Consider the following 9,189-nt stretch of genomic DNA (forward strand, 5'->3'; position numbering starts at 1 on the left):
CTCTTCTATCTCTGTTCTCACAAGTTTTTCTTTTTCAACTGGACAACCATCTTTCACTTCATAAGCTCGACCACTGGTGTCAACTGCATGCACCAAATCATTATCCAGGAAATAACTCTCCTCATTAAAAAATGCCTCAGAGCTTGAACTATGCATCCATTCTCCAGAAAAAACTTCACAAAAATTACTACGATTAACTATTCTCTTCCATCTACTATTTCTTTTGAAATCATAAATTACCTTGTTTAGCTTCCTAATTCTATTGATTGTCAAAATAAATAACTTACATTTAATTTCAAATGCCTGATCAATAACTTTCTCAACTATTTTTTTTCTCTTATAAAAAACCACTTTCTGCTGACCTTTCTTAATATTTTTTAACAAATTCCCAATTATCCTGTTGCGGAACATATGTTTACGAATATCCCTAAACTGTTGTTTCCTTCTACTTTCATGCATAGAGTTATCTCTTACTCTAGCAGTAACATTTCTCATTGGCCTTTCCTTACCATTTGAATTCTTTCTCCTTTTCTGGACTGAAACATTTTCTGTAGTAATATTTTTTTTACTACACATATTTCTTATGACTGTTTTTCGACTCTTACCCGGTGCTTTCTTGGTGACTTGACAAATCTTTTTGTTAGAGGACTGCTGCATTATTCCATGGTCCTGCTGTCTTTGACGTTTTGCAGCCTTTCTTACTCTTTCTTTGCTAGGCATCCTAAAATCTTGAAATAATCTGCAGTTGAATCTGTGGTAAAATATAATAAAAAATGTTATTAACCACTATTACCCAACAGTAAATTAATAACAGTCATCAAAAACTTAACACACTACTTAAGTATATAATATACTGAAGCCTATCTCCAATTTTTCACTGAACAGGACTCATCTCTTCTTAACCTTGGATAAACCTCACCTACTCTGTGTCCCCTGCACATAATTAAATGTAAAGGGGCAGATTTATATTAACTAGCACATCCCCAGGGATGCACCAGTTAACGTGCACCGCTGCTCTGCCACCCACGGTGTGCCGCATTTACAATCAGATAGGACAAAGCTACATCAAAACCCTGCGCCTGCTTGAAGCAGGCATAGATCTTGACGCAGTTAGGCTGAAAGCTAAAGCAACAACTAAGTGTCGTGTGCAGAAGTTACAAAAAAGGAAAAATGGCGTTTAAACCAGTAATGAGACCATGCTAACGTAATACAGAGTAAAAATATCCAGGATCTACATCAGTTTGGGGTTCACGAACCTGGCAGGTACAAGGCACTGAGGATTTCCACCGTGCATGTCTCATCCCAAAACATATGTGGTTTGTGAATGAAACAATTTCCCAGACCAAATGCTTTGGATTGGCTACTTCTAAAAAATTAAACACCCCTACTATCCCGGAGTTAGAGGAATATGATGGTTGGAGTAATTTTACTCGTTGTCTATTAAAGATTTACAGGCCCTACTCCGTAATTCTTCCTTTAACATTTCCAGTATAAATTCAAAAGGTTGACTGCTTTGGCAACGTGCCTTATCCACGGTTTAATAACGCTGCCTTTTGCTTTATATAAGTTTTCAAATTGTATGAAATATATACCAATAGGTCGTTATTAACCTTTAGGTAGTGGTTTTCTTCATGAAGTCTGGTCGCTTCCATACACATACAGATTTTCAAAGATGATCAAGAACTTTATCTGAATGGAGAGGAATGCACTGAGACGCCAGATCATTCACTAATGTGTAGGCACATACAGTTACACGGTTCATGCAACAAACACCGACCAAATATGGCTTGCGTGTTGCAAGGCACACCAGTTCCTGCTATCATCCCCACGTTCAAGTTCTTGGAAAATGGTAGTTATTTGATGCTCAATAATGAAGATTGTTCTGGGTTAATTAAAAGTATTCATTTTATCGTAACAGTAAATTAACGGGTTATTTGCTGCAGAAATGTTCTATTTCCTCCCACACATGAACATAGGGAGTTTTCAATCTGGCCACAAATACCAACCTTGGCAGCACATTTCAACGGCATGGCAAGAATAAGAGCTATTTTGTCTCAGAGAGAGGTGGCCTTGAGTTCGGCCCGTGAAACTTTCGTGCTTCACACAGCGAACACCCGTACAGAGGTGCAGACCCTTTTAAATACAGATTCGCATTTCCATTTCAGCAAGATGGTTCGGACTATCTCTAACGCGTCCTCCACAAAGGGCCTGGCGCACTTTTTTAAAATTGTTACCAGTGGTCTCGTGACTTCATTTGAGAAAATCTTTGGAGTCATCCCTGCTTTCTTACATTCTATTTTTTCCACTCTGCTTCGTGGATTCCCATTTTTACTTGCATTACCAGCGGACGCTCTTGTGCTTTTTTACATTTTTAAATATGGATGTCCCTCCTGTGCAAGCTCCCGCCCTGCAGCTGCTGACACTGTTCCGCAATCGCATGCTAGAATATTATGGCACAATGCCGTTGGCGATATTAAGCACGGCATATGGATTATCTTTTCTATGCTGATGTGATTCCTTCAAATCTAAGACACTAAAGTATCGGCACGCCCTAAACCAACACAAAGAGACCTTCTTAGCAAATAATATATTATGTGTATTAGGGAGGGTGAGATATAAGCAGCCGCGGGCCGTGGAGGGAGTTACGGTGGGGCAGGGATGCGGGGAGGGGGAGGGGCAGGGTGGAGCCCTCTCCACCCTGCCCCTCCCCCTCCCCGCCTCCCTGCCCACCGTAACTCCCTCCACGGCCCGCGGCTGCTTATAAGTGTTGCTAACTCTTATTCATTTACAGCATGTTAACATACTGTCACCATTCGCTTTTTATGTACTATTGACTATGCTGGTAATTTTGCTACTGATAATATGTGTACTTGTATAATCTAAGATACTACGCCTGAGAAGACGGCATTAGTAAATAAACATTTCAAATACACATGTGTTCTTCCTAACTCCATGTTCTCGTTTCTAAGAAATATATAACGACCGACTGTTCATGAGTTCCACGTATCCTGAGGTACCTGTGGAGAAGTGTGGCTCACTGGTTAGAGGAGGCAGACCTGGAAGCAGAGGTCAGCCCGGGACCAGGGTTCAATTCCCGGCTCGGCGGGGTCTTGAGTCCTAAAATGTCCATGGACTCGACAATTCTCGCTCCGGTGCCTACTCGATTCACGGGTTCACACTCTGCGACTCTGGGCAATAGCTTGCTTAATCTCCACAACGGCCCCTCGCGGTGGGATGCCTGGCTTTCACCTTGCGGATACCCTGCCGGGGTTATCTCACAGGGGAATACCAGGACGGGTTCCCTAAGCAAGCGCTTAGAAACCGCTCGGTGATTTGCGCTATATAAATTCCTGTACACATTCCTGTACACTATAAGTTCATATTCTGGATTGTCTAAACATTGAGAGTTTGTTATATCCAATGTGACACTGTACCTAGCTTGCTAAGGGGTTTTGATTACTAAGGTGAGTTTTGGGACACCCTAATTCGCCGAGGTTCCAATCCTCTGTCCACAGTTCTGTGTCAGAACAGAAACCCTGCGACAGGGGCACCCCTCAACCTTACTGGAGCTTCATCACACTTGCGATACAACTCCAGCAATGCGCCAACTTTACGGCACAAATACGTCACGCATCTGTGCTGTTTTTGCCCCATGATGCGCCGCATTGTAAATGCAGCACACCATAGGTGACGGAACAGCGGCACAGAATGACTAACACATCCCTGGTGATGCGCCAGTCATCATAAATCTATCCCTATGCTTCTTATCTTGTTAGAGATAAACCTCCATATGTATCATCAAAGTTTTTTGCATTTCCTAAATAGCGAACTTTAAGGAATAAATAGCGATTCTTTACCATTCCTAGTTTGCGATGACCTATTTGCTAATTACAAATTACCCATTCATTTCCATGCAGCAGGAGGCCCATAGGAATGAAGGTGCAATTTGCGATTAGCAATTACCTCATCGCAAATTACGAATTTTTCCGACGGTGCAGGGGTGTCTCAAGAACACCCTGCTGCACCCCTGAAAAAGAAATTTGGGGTCATATGGCGCACATAAATTTTGAAAACATTCCTTTACCTCAAAAACGATTTTCAACTCATAATTTGAAAACACTGCACATGGGGAAATGACTTAAAATGTCCTTAAGACACATAAAAGCATTTTTTGATTGCCTTTGCAGCATGTTTCAGTCACCTTTAACATGCCTATGTAACGGAAACATTCAAAATCTAAATTTGCCATGCACAGGTGGGAGCATATTTACAAGCAATTTGCTCCACAGACAAACTTCTTACATTGAAATGGGAAAAATAACATCAGAGACTCTCAATTACCTTATAAAGAAGCAGACACCATTATGTCCTTCTCATCAATATTAAAACCATTGCTTTTTCTCAAAAACGATTTACAAGTCATAATTTGAAAACACTCCACAGCTCCTATGCACATAAAAGCCCTGTCAGTACTAATACTTCACATTTTCTCCAATTACAATTTCTCAAAGAAACAAAATCTATTTGTGAAACACTTGAGACAAAGCAACATTTGAAAAACACAACTTTCTTCATAATTTTCTCCTTAAAGCACACTATTTTCTATCTAAATTAAAGAAATCTTTTCTCACCTTAGCAAATACTTTGAGTTTCAAAACAGTCTCAGAAACACACCAATTTGTCTTCAGCAGAGCAAAAGGTATGCACTCCAGAGTCTGCAGCTATCAAAAGCACAGAAATGCTGTAATTCCTCACACATATCTCTCATGTCACCCAATCAAAACTCTTCCCTCACTTTTTTTCAAAGCAAAACCCTTCCCCCCTCTGCCCCCTCTCTGCTTTTTCTGCATAGCAACCACCTCTTGCAAGACCTCTCACACAACAATGTTGCAATTGAACTCTGAACTCTCAGTGCACCTGCATATCCAGAGCATTCTTTCATTTAATGATTTTTTCTTCGCCACTCAAAATACATCTTTCAACGAACTCATCCATGCACACTAACTTTCTGTTTTCAGCAATCAAAATCCACCAATCACTCTTACTGCTTCATTAACACAGAAACTCCTCAGTTTTTTTCATTTTACACTCTCATTTTTTCAACTGCCATTTCATTGCCACACTTCATCTGACTGCAGCAGAACCTTCTCTCACCATGTTTTCTGTCTGGATTGTTGGACATAGTTACATCTATTGGGCTCAAACGTACGCTGAAAACAGGAATTTACCTAACCTCAATTTACAAGATGTGGAAATTAAGTGGTTTGGCCACAGAGGATTAAAATGTCACCAATTGATACCATTGGTGAAAACCTTTATGCATTTGCCAAAACCTGACCTGTTAATTGTGCACTGTGGAGGTAATGATTTGGGCACTTTGACTGGGGTAGGTCTGGAAATGCTTTTAAAGGACACCTTTGAGCAATTGATGGCACTTTTTCCTCAGACTGCCTTGGTATATTCAAATATATGCCAAAGACAGAAATGGAGGTGGTCGAACCAATTTTGTCCACAAATTGAGAAGTCGAGGAAGCATGTAAACAAATCTGTTTCAGCTTACATGAGAGACCATGGAATGGGCTCCCTGTACAACAATAACTTGCGTTACTACATGCAAGATATCTACAGAGGAGATGGAGTTCACTTCTCAGATGAGGGCAACAGAGTTTTCACTCTGAATTTAAGAATGTGCATTGGTACCTACTTATAAGTACCTAAATGTACCATAAACCCAAAAGCTCTTCTCAGAGCTACCTTACATCTGATCACTCACAATTATTATTTTACTCTAACTTTTTTCACTAATTTTCAAGAAAGTACGCTCCCCAGAACGCTTCCCGGTTCGCGAACCGGGCGCACTCCACGCAAAAAAACAAAAAAAACGGTATATTTTTTTTTGCCCTGCGAGACCCCTTCAAAGCCTCCACATCAAACCTAGGGGGTCAGGGACGATCTACTATGCCCCCTTATGGTCATTTGCCCCTTCGCTTTGGCCTCCTCTTGTCTCTCGATCCTACCGAGAGACAAGATGGCGGCCGCTACGGACTGTTTGGAATGTTTACAGACGCCGAAAAACCAATCAGCTTCGCAAACCTCCGTAACGTGAAAAGTACGCGAAGCGGAGCGCTGTTACAGATATATATCTTTTTTTGAACGTTAATTTCTCAAAATCCACTGGAGCACATATATTGAGACCTAGCAAAGGCACATCGGGCTACCAGTCCCTACAATTTTGCCAAGTTTCGTGCAAATCCATTCAGCCGTTCGATTATTATTATTTTATTTTTTTTTGCCCCGCGGGGCCCTTTTAAAACCTCCACATCAAACCTAGGGGGTCAGCGAGGATCTACTATTCCCCCTTATGGTCATTTGCCCCTTCGCTTTCGCCTCCTCTTGTCTCTCGATCCTACCGAGAGACAAGATGGCGGCCGCTACGGACTGTTTGGAATGTTGACAGACGCCGGAGAACCAATCAGCTTCGCTTCACAAAGCTCCGTTGCGCGAAAAGTACGCGTCCTGGGACGCTGCCAGGTCCGCTGTTACAGATATATATCTTTTTTTAAACGTTAATTTCTCAAAATCCACTGGAGCACATATATTGAGACCTACAAAAGGCACATCGGGCTACCAGTCCCTACAATTTTGCCAAGTTTCGTGCAAATCCATTCAGCCGTTCGGGCTAAAAGTGAGGCCAACCGCCCTATGGAAATTAACATGGGAAAAACGCGTTTTGGGACCCCCCTTTTTTCTCGGCCCCCCCTTGACGAACCCCCCCAAAATTTTCAGGGGCTGCTCAGAAACAAAATGTGCCATTTTCCTGAAAATTTCAGCCAATTCCGTCCACAAACGCCAAAGTTATTAGACATAGAATTTTCAAAAATCCCATAGGGAAAAAATCCTAACTATATATACCTACTGGCGACCGCCAGTAGGTAATATATATATACCTACTGGCGGTCGCCAGTAGGTATATATAGTTAGGATTTTTTCTCTATGGGATTTTTGAAAATTCTATGTCTAATAACTTTGGCGTTTGTGGACGGAATTGGCTGACATTTTCAGGAAAATGGAACATTTTGTTTCTGAGCAGCCCCTGAACATTTGGGGGGGGGTTTGTCAAGGGGGGGCCGAGAAAAAAAGGGGGGTCCCAAAACGCGTTTTTCCAATGTTAATTTCCATAGGGCGGTTGGCCTCACTTTTAGCCCGAACGGCTGAATGGATTAACATGAAACTTGGCAAAATTGTAGGGACTGTTAGCCCGATGTGCCTTTGCTAGGTCTCAATATATGTGCTCCAGTGGATTTTGAGAATTTAACGTTCAAAAAAAGATATATATCTGTGACAGCGCTCCGGGCAGCGATCCGGTTCGCGTACTTTTCGCGTTACGGAGCTTTGCGAAGCGAAGCTGATTGGCTCTCCGGTGTCTGTAAACATTCCAAACAGTCCGGAGCGGCCGCCATCTTGTCTCTCGGTAGGATCGAGAGACAAGAGGAGGCCAAAACAAAGGGGGAAATGACCATAAGGGGGCATAGTAGATCCTCCCTGACCCCCTAGGTTTGATGTGGAGGCTTTAAAAGGGCCCCGCTGGGCAAAAAAAAAAGTTTTTTTTCGTGGGGAGCGCCCAGTTCGCGAACCGGGAAGCGGTCTGGGGAGCGTACTACAAGGAAAAAAGAATGATAGACTTTTAACTTATTGTATGTTTAAAGACTTTTTTTTTTTTTTTTTTTTTTTGCTGAGTGACGTCTCGGCCTATCTCCAGGGGATGCAGTCCCTACCATCTCGGCGTTTAAGCCCAGGGGGACCGGTAGTGTGGGAGAGATAACGTCTGTTAACGTTCGATTCGAAGGAAATCAGGAAGTGTTGATAAACATTGTCTGCGCCATCTTGCCTTTTTTCAAATGCCACACTTTTGTCGTGCACGGCAGCCATTTTAGATGCCTTGACCAGACCCACTCTCTGCACGCTGTCGATCCTTAGCATGGCTCCCCACCCTCGCAAGCATCTCCCCCAGGCACTGGTCACCCCGCTCTCTGTCTTATGCATGGGCAATAAACCTCCCCCCATCTGCGCTGCTCTTCCTTGAGAATCACACCCTGTGCCCGCCCGACACCTCCCTTTCGCCCTATTCACTACCGCAACCTCTGACACTCCTCTTCCTCTGTGTCCGATTGTCCAGGCCGGTCCCAGGCTATCACCTAGCCATGCAGATGTAGTTTATGGCCCCAGCTGTAAAGAATCACCCCTCTTCAAAGGAGTTACAGTAGATCAAGGCCCCCACCCGATGAGATCCGTCACACCACGCGCGTTCCTACTATATGAAAACCATCCTGTATTGTGATTGGGGAGGGGACCGAGCCTGAAGCGGAAGAATCCAGGGATGCCTCTTTGTACATCAAAGTTTTTACAATTATGTGTCACATTAAAAATATATAGCACTCCAACAAAGTAGTAGGATTATAAAACTTTAATAACTTATAAATATATACAACGCAACAAAAACAGTAAATACATTTAAAAAATTTTTTTTTAAAAAGCAACAATGGGCAGTAGCTGTGTTTTGTGCGAATAGTCCCAAGGCAGCACAACGTGCTGAGTTCTGGACGGCACCCAGGTGTTGTCCAGTAATGTGTGTGTAGTATGTGGGGAGCGGCTGCCATGATTGCTCGCGGAATAACCACGACGGAGCCACAAGATGGTGGTGCTTTCATGCTGACGCCAGCTTCAGTCTGAAACATCCAGAAACAAGGTGGGGCTTTCATCGTTTGGGGAAAAAAAATGTTTTAAACCAATGAAAAGTGTATTTTTAGGTCATATGATCAAGCCTTCCATCATTAGGAAACCAAAAGTAAAATGAACCAATGAAAAGTTTTATAAACAAGTCACATGAACTGTTATGCGGCATAGGGGGTATAAAAAGCGTAGAAAATCCGTTGGCACGTGAGGCGGCGTCAGTAGCGGAGCGATGTGCGAATAGGCCGAAGGCAGCACAACGCGCCAAAATCCGGATGGCACCGAGGTGGTGTCCAGCAAGTTGCCGCACTGGTGTGGCCATCCTACAATGCTGCGCCGAAAGTCGGCGTGGGGCGCCCCGTTGGATTGTGAGTTCGCGTCAGTCAGTGGGGGCTGTTTGAGGATCTGACTGCATTGGAAAGCAATGTGATGTTGTGCGTCGCCCCCAAGATGAGGTGG

This window comes from Lissotriton helveticus, chromosome 12 (genome assembly GCF_964261635.1).
Source record: "Lissotriton helveticus chromosome 12, aLisHel1.1, whole genome shotgun sequence".
NCBI lineage: Eukaryota > Metazoa > Chordata > Amphibia > Caudata > Salamandridae > Lissotriton > Lissotriton helveticus.